Below are 12,517 nucleotides of genomic sequence, written 5' to 3' on the forward strand. Positions count from 1 at the left end.
CATTCCTTCTTCTGTTTTATCTTTAGTTCAAGTATGACTTTTTAATATATTTTTGAACAAAGAGTCTTTGAACTTTAAATTTAAATTCACACTTATAGGCTTTCTGATTTTTTATCAGAAGTTCAAATATGACTTTTTGAAAAAAAATCTGCCTCTGGATTCCATGAACTTGAACTTTCTATATATATAACTAGATTCCTTCTGATGCAGTGGTTCAAGGAGGACCTATTGAACTTATTTTTGGCCACTGAGTCTTTGAGCTTGAACCTTCTTTACAGACTTATGACTTTCTGTTGTTTTCTTCAGTAGATCAAGAATAAGATTTTTTGACCAAAAAAAGATTCTGACCCTGAATCCCATGAACTTGAACGTTCTATGCATATAAATAGATTCCTTCTGATGCAGTGGTTCAAGGATGACCTTTTGAACTTATTTGTGGCCAAATAGTCTTTGAACTTGAAAATTCTATACAGACTTTATGACTACCTGTTGTTTCATCAGTAGATCAAGGATGAGATTTTTGACAAAAAAAATAAAAAAAGATTCCGACCCTGGATCTCATGAAATTGAACTTTCTATGCATATAAATAGATTCCTTCTGATGTTTTGTTAGTTCTTCAAGGATTAACCTTTGAACTTATTTTTGGCCAATGAGTCTTTGAACTTGAACCTTCTTTACAGACTTATGACTTTCTGTTGTTTTCTTCAGTGGATCAAGGATGAGATTTTTTGACCAGAAAAAAGATTCTCACCCTGAATCCCAAGAACATGAACGTTCTATGCATATAAATAGATTCCTTCTGATGCAGTGGTTCAAGGATGACCTTTTGAACTTATTTTTGGCCAAATAGTCTTTGAATTTGAACATTCTATACCTAATGTTACCTTTATGACTACCTGTTTTTTCATCAGTAGATCAAAGATGAGATTTTTTGACAAAAAAAATAAAAAATAAATTCCGACCCTGGATCTCATGAAATTGAACTTTCTATGCATATAAATAGATTCCTTCTGATGCAGGGGTTCAAGGATGACCTTTTGAACTTATTTGTGGCCAAATAGTCTTTGAACTTGAACATTCTATACAGACTTGATGACTAACTGTTGTTTCTTCAAGAGATCAAGGATGAGATTTTTTTACAAAAAAAAAAAAAAAGATTCCGACCCTGGATCTCATGAAATTGAAATTTCTATGCATATAAATAGATTCCTTCTGATGTTTTATTAGTTCTTAAAGGATGACCCGTTGAACTTATTTTTGGCCAACGAGTCATTAAACTTGAACCTTCTTTACAGATTTATGACTTTCTGTTGTTTTCTTCAGTAGATCAAGAATGAACTTTTTTGACCAGAAAAGATTCTGACCCTGAATCCCATGAACTTGAACGTTCTATGCTTCTAAATAGATTCCTTCTGATGCAGTGGTTCAAGGACGACCTTTTGAACATATTTGTGGCCAAATTGTCTTTGAACTTGAACATTCAATACCTAATGTAACCTTTATGACTACCTGTTGTTTCATCAGTAGATCAAGGATGAGAGTTTTTGACAAAAAATAAAATAAAAAAATTCCGACCCTGGATCTCAGGAAATTGAACTTTCTATGCATATTAAAAAGATTCCTTCTGATGTTTTATTAGTTCTTCAAGGATGACCCTTTGAACTTATTTTTGGCCAATGAGTCTTTGAACTTGAACCTTCTTTACAGACTTGTGACTTTCTGTTGTTTTCTTCAGTGGATCAAGGATGAGATTTTTGACCAAAAAAAAGGTTCTGACCCTGAATCTCATGAACTTGAACGTTCTATGCATATAAATATATTCCTTCTGATGCAGTGGTTCAAGGATGACCTTTTGAACTTATTTGTGGCCAAATAGTCTTTGAACTTGAACATTCTATACGGACTTTATGACTACCTGTTTTTTCATCAGTAGGTAAAGGAAGACATTTTTTGATAAAATAATTAAAAAAAATTCTGACCCTAGATTCCATGAACTTGAAATTCCTTTACATATAAATATATTCCTTCTGATGTTTTATTAGTTCTTCAAGGGTGACCCTTTGAATTTATTTTTGGCCAATGATTCTTTGAACTTGAACCTTCTTTACACACTTGTGACTTTCTGTTGTTTTCTTCAGTGGATCAAGGATGAGATTCTTTTGACCAAAAAAAAAGCTTCTGACCCTTAATCCCGTGAACTTGAACGTTCTATGCATATACAGAGATTCCTTCGGATGCAGTGGTTCAAAGATGACCTTTTGAACTTATTTGTGGCCAAATAGACTTTGAACTTGAACATTCTATACCTAATGTAGACTACCTGTTGTTTCATCAGTAGGTCAAGGAAGACATTTTTTGACAAAATAATAAAAGAATTCTGACCCTAGATTCCATGAACTTGAAATTTCTATACATATAAAGAGATTCCTTCTGATGTTTTATTAGTTCTTCAAGGATGACCCTTTGAACTTATTTTTGGCCAATGAGTCTTTTAAATTGACCCTTCTTTACAGACTTATGACTTTCAGTTGTTTTCTTCATTGGATAAGGAATGAGATTTTTTGACTAAAAAAAAGATTCTCACCCTGAATCCCATGAACTTGAACGTTCTATGCATATAAAGAGATTCCTTCTGATGCAGTGGTTTAAAGATGACCTTTTGAACTTATTTGTGGCCAAAGAGTCTTTGAACTTGAACCTTCTTTACAGACCAAAAATAGATTTCTGTTCAACAGAAAGTTCAAGTTCATGGGATCCGGGGACAGAAAATAATTTTTTTGTCAAAAAATGTCATACTTGCTCTACTGATGAAACAACTGAAAATCATAAGTCTGTATAGAAGATTCAAGTTCAAAGACTTTTTGGCCACAAATAAGTTCAAAAGTTCATCCTTGAAGAACTAATAAAACATCAGAAGGAATTTATGTATATGTATAGAAAATTCAATTTCATGGAATCCAGGGACAGAATTTTTTTTCCAAAAGTCATATTTGAACTTGGGATGAAACATCAATATGAATATATTGGTATATATAGAAAGTTCAAGTTCAAAGACTATTTGGCCAAGAATAAAATCAAAAGTTCACCCTTGAAGAACTAATAAAACATCAGAATAAATCTATTTATATGTATAGAAAGTTCAAGTTCATGGAACCTAGGGGCAGAAAAAAAAGTTCAAAAAGTTATATTTGAACTTCTGATAAAAAATCAGAAAGCCTATAGGTGTAAATTTAAATTTAAAGTTTAAAGACTCTTTTTCCAAAAATATATTCAAAAAGCCATGCTTGAACTAAAGATGAAACAGAAGAATGAATCTATATGTATACATAGAAAGTTCAAGTTCATTGGATCCGGAGTAGGAAATTAATTTTTTTGTCAAAAATGTCCTCCTTGTTCTACTGATGAAACAACTGAAAGTCATAAGTCTGGATAGAAGATTCAAGTTCAAAGACTATTTGGCCACAAATAAGTTAAAAAGGTCATCCTTAAAGCACTAATGAAGCATCTGAAGGAATCTATTTATATCTATGGAAAGTTCAAGTTCATGGAATCCAGGGCAGAACATTTTTCCAAAAGTCATATTTGAACTTGGGATGAAACATCAGAAGGAATATATTAGTATATAGAAAGTTCAAGTTCAAAGAATATTTGGCCAAGAATTAGATCAAAAGGTCACCCTTAAAGCACTGATAAAAGCATCAGAAGGAATCTATGTATATGCATAGAAAATTCAATTTCATGGAATCCAGGGACAGAATTTTTTTTCCAAAAGTCATATTTGAACTTGTGATGAAACATCAAAAGGAATATATTAGTATATATAGAAAGTTCAAGTTCAAAGACTATTTGGCCAAGAATAACATCAAAAGTTCATCCTTGAAGAACTCATAAAACATCAGAATAAATCTATTTATATGTATAGAACGTTCAAGTTCATGGAATCTAGGGGCAGAAAAAAATGTTCAAAAAGTTAAATTTGAAGTTCTGATAAAAAATCGGAAAGCCATACATATAAATTTAAATTTAAAGTTTAAAGACTCTTTTTCCAAAAATACATTCAAAAAGCCACGCTTGACCTAAAGATGAAACAGAAGAAGGAATCTATATGTATGCATAGTAAGTTCAAGTTCATGGGATCCGGAGTCAGAATTTTTTTTTTCTGTCAAAAAATGTCATTCTTGCTCTACTGATGAAACAACTGAAAGTCATAAATCTCTTTAGAAAGTTCAAGTTCAAAGACTATTTTGCCACAAAAAAGTTCAAATGGTCATTCTTAAAGCACTGATGAAGCTTCAGAAGGAATCTATTTTTTCTTATAGATAGTTCAAGTTCATGGAATCTAGGGGCAGATTTTTTTTTTCAAAAAGTCGTATTTGAACTTCTGATAAAAAATCGGAAAGCCTATCCGTGTAAATTTAAATTTAAATATTAAAGACTCTTTGTCCAAAAATATATTCAATGAGCCATGCTTGAACTAAAGATGAAAGAGAAGAAGGAATCTATATGTATGCATAGAAAGTTCAAGTTCATGGGATCCGGAGTCAGAAAATCATTTTTTTGTCAAAAAATGTCATCCTTGCCCTACTGATGAAACAACTGAATGTCATAAGTCTGTGTAAGAAGATTCAAGTTCAAAGACTATTTGGCCAAGAATAAAACCAAAAGTTCATCCTTGAAGAACTGATAAAACATCAGAATAAATCTATTTATATGTATTTAAATTTCAAGTTCATGGAATCTAGGGGCAGAAAAAAATGTTCGAAAAGATATATTTGATCCTCTGATAAAAAATCGGAAAGCCTATACGTGTAAATTTAAATTTAATGTTCAAAGAATCTTTGTCAAAAATATATTCAAAAAGCCATTCTTGAACTAAAGATGAAACAGAAGAAGGAAACAATATGTATGCATAGAAAGTTCAAGTTCATGGAATCGAGGGGCAGATTTTTTTTCCCCAAAAAGTCAAATTTGAACTTCTGATAAAAAAATCGGAAAGCCTATACGTGTAAATTTAAAATTAAAGATTAAAGACTGTTTTTCCAAAAATATATTGAAAAAGCCATGATTGAACTAAAGATGAAACAGAAGAAGGAATCTATTTGTATGCATAGAAAGTTTAAGTTCATGGGATCCGGAGTCAGAAATTATTTTCTTTGTCAAAAAATGTCGTCCTTTGCTATTCTGATGAAACAACTGAAAATCATAAGTATGTATAGAAGATTCTAGTTCAGAGACTATTTGGCCACAAATAAGTTCAAAAGGTCATCCTTAAAGCACTGATGAAGCATCAGAAGGAATCTATTTATATTTAAGGAAAGTTCAAGTTCATGGAATCCAGGGCAGAACATTTTTCCAAAAGTCATATTTGAACTTGGGATGAAACACCAAAAGGAATATATTAGTATATATAGAAAGTTCAAGTTCAAAGACTATTTGGCCAAGAACAAAATCAAAAGTTCATCCTTGAAGAACTAATAAAACATTAGAAGGAATATATTTATATGTATAGAAAGTTCAAGTTCATGGAATTTAGTATGGCAATCCTCTCTGGGCACACCCGTTCTTGTCTGATCTCGGAAGTTCAGCAGGGTCTCAGGGACTCCTGGTTAGAACTTGCATTGGAAACCTCCATTTATCATTTAAGTCATCGAAGTTTTAAAGCACTTATCTATTTAATGCAGTACGCATTCTGTTCCGTGCAGTCCAATGCAAAAAAATCAATGCACAACTCTCTAATGCACTTATCTATTTAATGCACAGTAATCTCTTATATGCAATACAATGCAGAAGCGCTAATATCTTCAATGCACGACGGAGTTCTATGCAATGCAAAAGCACAATGGGTTTTTGTATGCATGAATGCAAGTCTTCAATGCACGAGTTTTTTCGTATGCAATGCAAAAGCACTAATCTTTTCATTACACCCTGAATTCTCATATGCAATGCAATGCAAAGCACTATCTCTTCGATACACAGAAAGTTTCTGCATGCCATGTAATGCAAAAGCATTAATCTCCTCAGTGCACAAGTTTATTTCGTATGCAATGCAAAAGCACTCACTTTTTCAATGCACAAAGGGTTTTTGTATGCATGCATGCAAGTCTTTCAATGCACAAGTTTTTTCTTATGCAATGCAAAAGCACTAATGTTTTCATTACACTCTAATTCTAATATGCAATGCAATGCAAAAGCGCTAATATCTTCAATGCGCAACGAGTTATTTTATGCAATGCAAAGCAAAAGCACTATCTCGTCGATGCACAGCAAGTTTTTGGATGCAATGCAATGCAAAAGCAATAATCTCCAGTGCACAGGTTTTTTCGCATGCAATGCAATGTAAAAACACTCATTTTTTCAATGCACTTTTTTTCAAGGTTTTTTGTATGCATGAATGCAAGTCTTTAATGCACGAGTTTTTTCGTATGCAATGCAAAAGCACTACTCTTTTCATTTTACCCTGAATTCTCATATGCAATACAATGCAAAATCACTACCTCTTCGATGCACAGCAAGTTTTTGCATGCTATGTAATCCAAAAGCATTAATCTCCTCAGTGCACAAGTTTTTTTCGTATGCAATGCAAAAGTACTATCCCCCACTGCAGAAGTTTTTTCGCATGCAATGCAATGCAAAATAACTCATCTTTTCAATGCACAAAGGGTTTTTGTATGCATGAATGCAAGTCTTCAATGCACGAGTTTTTTCTTATGCAATGCAAAAGCACTAATGTTTTCATTACACCCTGAATTCTAATATGCAATGCAAAACCGCTAATATTTTCAATGCGCAACGAGTTATTTTATGCAATGCAATGCAAAAGCAATAATCTCCAGCGCACAGGTTTTTTCGCATGCAATGCAAGGTAAAAGCGCTCATTTTTTCAATGCACAAATGAATTTTGTATGCATGAATGCAAGTCTTCAATGCACGAGTTTTTTCGTATGCAATGCAAAAGCACTACTCTTTTCATTATACCCTGAATTCTCATATGCAATATAATGCAAAAGCACTATCTCTTCGATGCACAGCAAGTTTTTGCATGCTATGTAATGCAAAAGCATTAATCTCCTCAGTGAACAAGTTTTTTTCGTATATCTCCTCAGTGCACAACTTTTTTTCGTATGCAATGCAATGCAAAAGCACTCATTTTTTCAATGCACAAATGGTTTTTGTATGCATGAATGCAAGTCTTCAATGCACGAGTTTTTTCGTATGCAATGCAAAAGCACTAATCTTTTCATTACACACTGAATTCTCATATGCAATGCAATGCAAAAGCGCTAATTTCTTCAATGCGCAACGAATTATTTTATGCAAAGCAAAAGCACAGCAAGTTTTTGCATGCTATGTAATGCAAAAGCATTAATCTCCTCAGTGCACACGTTTTCGTATGCAATTCAAAAGTACTAATCTCCCACTACACAAGTTTTTTCGCATGCAATGCAATGCAAAAGCACTCATTTTTTCAATGCACAAAGGTTTTTGTATGCATGCATGCAAGTCTTCAATGCACGAGTTTTTTCTTATGCAATGCAAAAGCACTAATGTTTTCATTACACCCTGAATTCTAATATGCAATGCAATGCAGAAGCGCTAATATCTTCAATGCGCAACGAGTTATTTTATTGCAATGCAATGCAAAATCACTATCTCATCGATGCACAGCAAGTTTTTGCATGCTATGTAATGCAAAAGCATTAATCTCCTCAGTGCACAAGTTTTTTTCGTATGCAATGGAAAAGGCACTAATGTTTTCATTACACCCTGAATTCTAATATGCAATGCAATGCAAACGCGCTAATATCTTCAATGCGCAACGAGTTATTTTATTGCAATGCAATGCAAAATCACTATCTCATCGATGCACAGCAAGTTTTTGCATGCTATGTAATGCAAAAGCATTAATCTCCTCAGTGCACAAGTTTTTTTCGTATGCAATGGAAAAGGCACTAATGTTTTCATTACACCCTGAATTCTAATATGCAATGCAATGCAAACGCGCTAATATCTTCAATGCGCAACGAGTTATTTTATGCAATGCAAAGCAAAAGCACTATCTCGTCGATGCACAGCAAGTTTTTGGATGCAATGCAATGCAAAAGCAATAATCTCCAGTGCACAGGTTTTTTCGCATGCAATGCAATGTAAAAACACTCATTTTTTCAATGCACAAAGGGTTTTTGTATGCATGAATGCAAGTCTTTAATGCACGAGTTTTTTCGTATGCAATGCAAAAGCACTACTCTTTTCATTTAACCCTGAATTCTCATATGCAATACAATGCAAAAGCACTATCTCTTCGATGCACAGCAAGTTTTTGCATGCTATGTAATGCAAAAGCATTAATCTCCTCAGTGCACAAGCTTTTTTCGTATGCAATGCAAAAGTACTATCCCCCACTGCAGAAGATTTTTCGCATGCAATGCAATGCAAAAGTACTCCTTTTTCAATGCACAAAGGGTTTTTGTATGCATGCATGCAAGTCTTCAATGCACGAGTTTTTTCTTATGCAATGCAAAAGCACTAATCTTTTCATTACACACTGAATTCTCATATGCAATGCAATGCAAAAGCGCTAATTTCTTCAATGCGCAACGAATTATTTTATGCATTGCAAAGCAAAAGCACAGCAAGTTTTTGCATGCTATGTAATGCAAAAGCATTAATCTCCTCAGTGCACACGTTTCGTATGCAATCCAAAAGTACTAATCTCCCACTACACAAGTTTTTTCGCATGCAATGCAATGCAAAAGCACTCATTTTTTCAATGCACAAAGGGTTTTTGTATGCATGCATGCAAGTCTTCAATGCACGAGTTTTTTCTTATGCAATGCAAAAGCACTAATGTTTTCATTACACCCTGAATTCTAATATGCAATGCAATGCAAAAGCGCTAATATCTTCAATGCGCAACGAGTTATTTTATTGCAATGCAATGCAAAATCACTATCTCATCGATGCACAGCAAGTTTTTGCATGCTATGTAATGCAAAAGCATTAATCTCCTCAGTGCACAAGTTTTTTTCGTATGCAATGAAAAGGCACTAATGTTTTCATTACACCCTGAATTCTAATATGCAATGCAATGCAAACGCGCTAATATCTTCAATGCGCAACGAGTTATTTTATGCAATGCAAAGCAAAAGCACTATCTCGTCGATGCACAGCAAGTTTTTGGATGCAATGCAATGCAAAAGCAATAATCTCCAGTGCACAGGTTTTTTCGCATGCAATGCAATGTAAAAACACTCATTTTTTCAATGCACAAAGGGTTTTTGTATGCATGAATGCAAGTCTTTAATGCACGAGTTTTTTCGTATGCAATGCAAAAGCACTAATCTTTTCATTTTACCCTGAATTCTCATATGCAATACAATGCAAAAGCACTATCTCTTCGATGCACAGCAAGTTTTTGCATGCTATGTAATGCAAAAGCATTAATCTCCTCAGTGCACAAGTTTTTTTCGTATGCAATGCAAAAGTACTATCCCCCACTGCAGAAGTTTTTTCGCATGCAATGCAATGCAAAAGTACTCCTTTTTTCAATGCACAAAGGGTTTTTGTATGCATGCATGCAAGTCTTCAATGCACGAGTTTTTTCTTATGCAATGCAAAAGCACTAATGTTTTCATTACACCCTGAATTCTAATATGCAATGCAAAACCGCTAATATTTTCAATGCGCAACGAGTTATTTTATGCAATGCAATGATGCACAGCATAAAATATCTGTGCATCATTAATACAATGCAAAAGCACTATCTCTTCGATGCACAGCAAGTTTTTGCATGCTATGTAATGCAAAAGCATTAATCTCCTCAGTGCACAAGTTTTTTTCGTATGCAATGAAAAGGCACTAATGTTTTCTTACACCCTGAATTCTTATATGCAATGCCAAAGCAAAAGCACTATCTCTTCGATGCACAGCAAGTTTTTGCATGCTATGTAATGCAAAAGCATTAATCTTCTCAGAGTGCACAAGTTTTTTCATATGCAATGCAATGCAAAACCGCTAATATCTTCAATGCATGACGAGTTCAATGCAATGCAAAAGCTCTAATCTCCCCAGTGCACAAGTTTTTTCGCATGCGATGCAATGCAAAATCACTAATCTCTTCACTGCACAAGTTTTTTCGTATGCATTGCAAATGAAATAATCTCTTAATGCACAGTGAGATCTTATATACAATGTAATGCAAGGTAAAGTTTTTTGTATTGCATGCATGCAAAAGATTTCAAGCCGCAAGTTTTTTCGTATGCAATGCAAAATTGCTAAAATCTTCAATGCACGACGAGTTCTATGTATTACAAAAGCATTAATCTTCTCAGTGCACAATAATCTCTTATATGCAATGCAATGCAGAAGCGCTAATATCTTCAATGCACGACGGAGTTCTATGCAATGCAAAAGCACAATGGGTTTTTGTATGCATGAATGCAAGTCTTCAATGCACGAGTTTTTTCGTATGCAATACAAAAGCACTAATCTTTTCATTACACCCTGAATTCTCATATGCAATGCAATGCAAAGCACTATCTCTTCGATACACAGAAAGTTTCTGCATGCCATGTATGCAAAAGCATTAATCTCCTCAGTGCACAAGTTTTTTTCGTATGCAATTCAAAAGTACTAATCTCCCACTGCACGAGTTTTTTCGTATGCAATGCAAAAGCACTAATATCTTCATTGCACCCTGAATTCTCATATGCAATGCAATGCAAAAGCGCTAATATCTTCAATGCGCAACGAATTATTTTATGCATTGAAAAGCAAAAGCACAGCAAGTTTTTGCATGCTATGTAATGCAAAAGCATTAATCTCCTAGTGCACACGTTTTTTTCGAATGCAATTCAAAAGCACTCATTTTTTCAATGCACAAAGGGTTTTTGTATGCATGCATGCAACTCTTCAATGCACGAGTTTTTCCTTATGCAATGCAAAAGCACTAATGTTTTCATTACACCCTGAATTCTAATATGCATTGCAAAGCAAAAGCACATCAAGTTTTTGCATGCTATGTAATGCAAAAGCATGACTCTCCTCAGTGCACAGTTTTTTCGTATGCAATGCAATGCAAAACGCTAAAATTTCTTCAATGCATGACGAGTTCAATGCAATGCAAAAGCTCTAATCTCCGTGCAATGACGCGACTAACGCGACATGGCGCAACGAGTTCTTTGTGCAATGCAATGAAAAAGTACTTATTTCTTCAATGCGCAACGAGTTCTTATTTCAGTGCAATGCAAATTCTCTGATTTATTCAATGCACAAAGGGTTTTTTATACAATGCATGAAAAATTCTTCAGTGCAGGAGTTTTTTCGTATGCTTTGCAAAGCGATGAAATGCTAAAGCCCTAAATCTCTTCAATGTACAACGCATTAATTATATGCATTGCCTTTAACAGGAATCCACATTCGACCTACAGGATTGAAGTGCATTGATGTGGATTCTGACTAATTCCTATTCCACAGAAGGTTCAATAAATATATCCAATAGTTTAAATATGGAACATTTTTTAGCTAATGTATTATCTGAAAGTATGAATGTTTAGACAGTTACAGCTGGGACTCACAGACTTCTTATGATATTTCAGCAGCGGTTCAAGACTGAAATTTTGAAATACAGGCCAACAAAAACTTTGAACATTAAAATTGTATACAGCATTTATTTCCATTTATGAACGTTGTATGTTTCATCAGTAGGTCAAGGTTGAATTTTTGAATATGTTTATGCCAAATAGTTTTTGAACTTTAAATACAGACTTAGATAACTTCTGATATTTTATTAGTTCATCAAGGATGACCCTTTGAACTTATTTTTGGCCAATGAGTCTTTGAACTTGAACTTTCTTTACAGATTTATGACTTTCTGTTGTTTTCTTCAGTGGATCAAGGATGAGATTTTTTTGACCAAAAAAAAGGTTCTGACCCTGAATCCCATGAACTTGAACGTTCTATGCATATAAATAGATTCCTTCTGATGCAGTGGTTTAAAGATTAAATTTTGAACTTATGTGTGGACATATAGTTTTTCAACTTGAACATCTATACAGACTTTATGACTACCTGTTGTTTCATCAGTATTCTGTCTTTTTTTTTTTGGTCAAGGTACAAATTTTTTGACCAAAAAAAAAAAAAAAAATCCGACCCTGGATCTCATGAAATTGAACTTTCTATGCATATAAATAGATTCCTTCTGATATTTTATTAGTTCTTCAAGGATGACCCTTTGAACTTATTTTTGGCCAATGAGTCTTTGAACTTGAACATTCATTACAGACTTATGACTTTCTGTTGTTTTCTTCAGTGGATCAAGGATGAGATTTTTTTGACCAAAAAAAAGGTTCTGACCCTGAATCCCTTGAACTTGAACGTTCTATGCATATAAATAGATTCCTTCTCATGCAGTGGTTCAAAGATGACCTTTTGAACTTATTTGTGGCCAAATAGTCTTTGAACTTGAACATTCTATAACTAATGTAGACTACCTGTTGTTTCATCAGTAGGTAAAGGAAG

The sequence above is a fragment of the Pseudorasbora parva genome, chromosome 20, assembly GCF_024679245.1.
Source record: "Pseudorasbora parva isolate DD20220531a chromosome 20, ASM2467924v1, whole genome shotgun sequence".
Classification (NCBI taxonomy): Eukaryota; Metazoa; Chordata; class Actinopteri; order Cypriniformes; family Gobionidae; genus Pseudorasbora; species Pseudorasbora parva.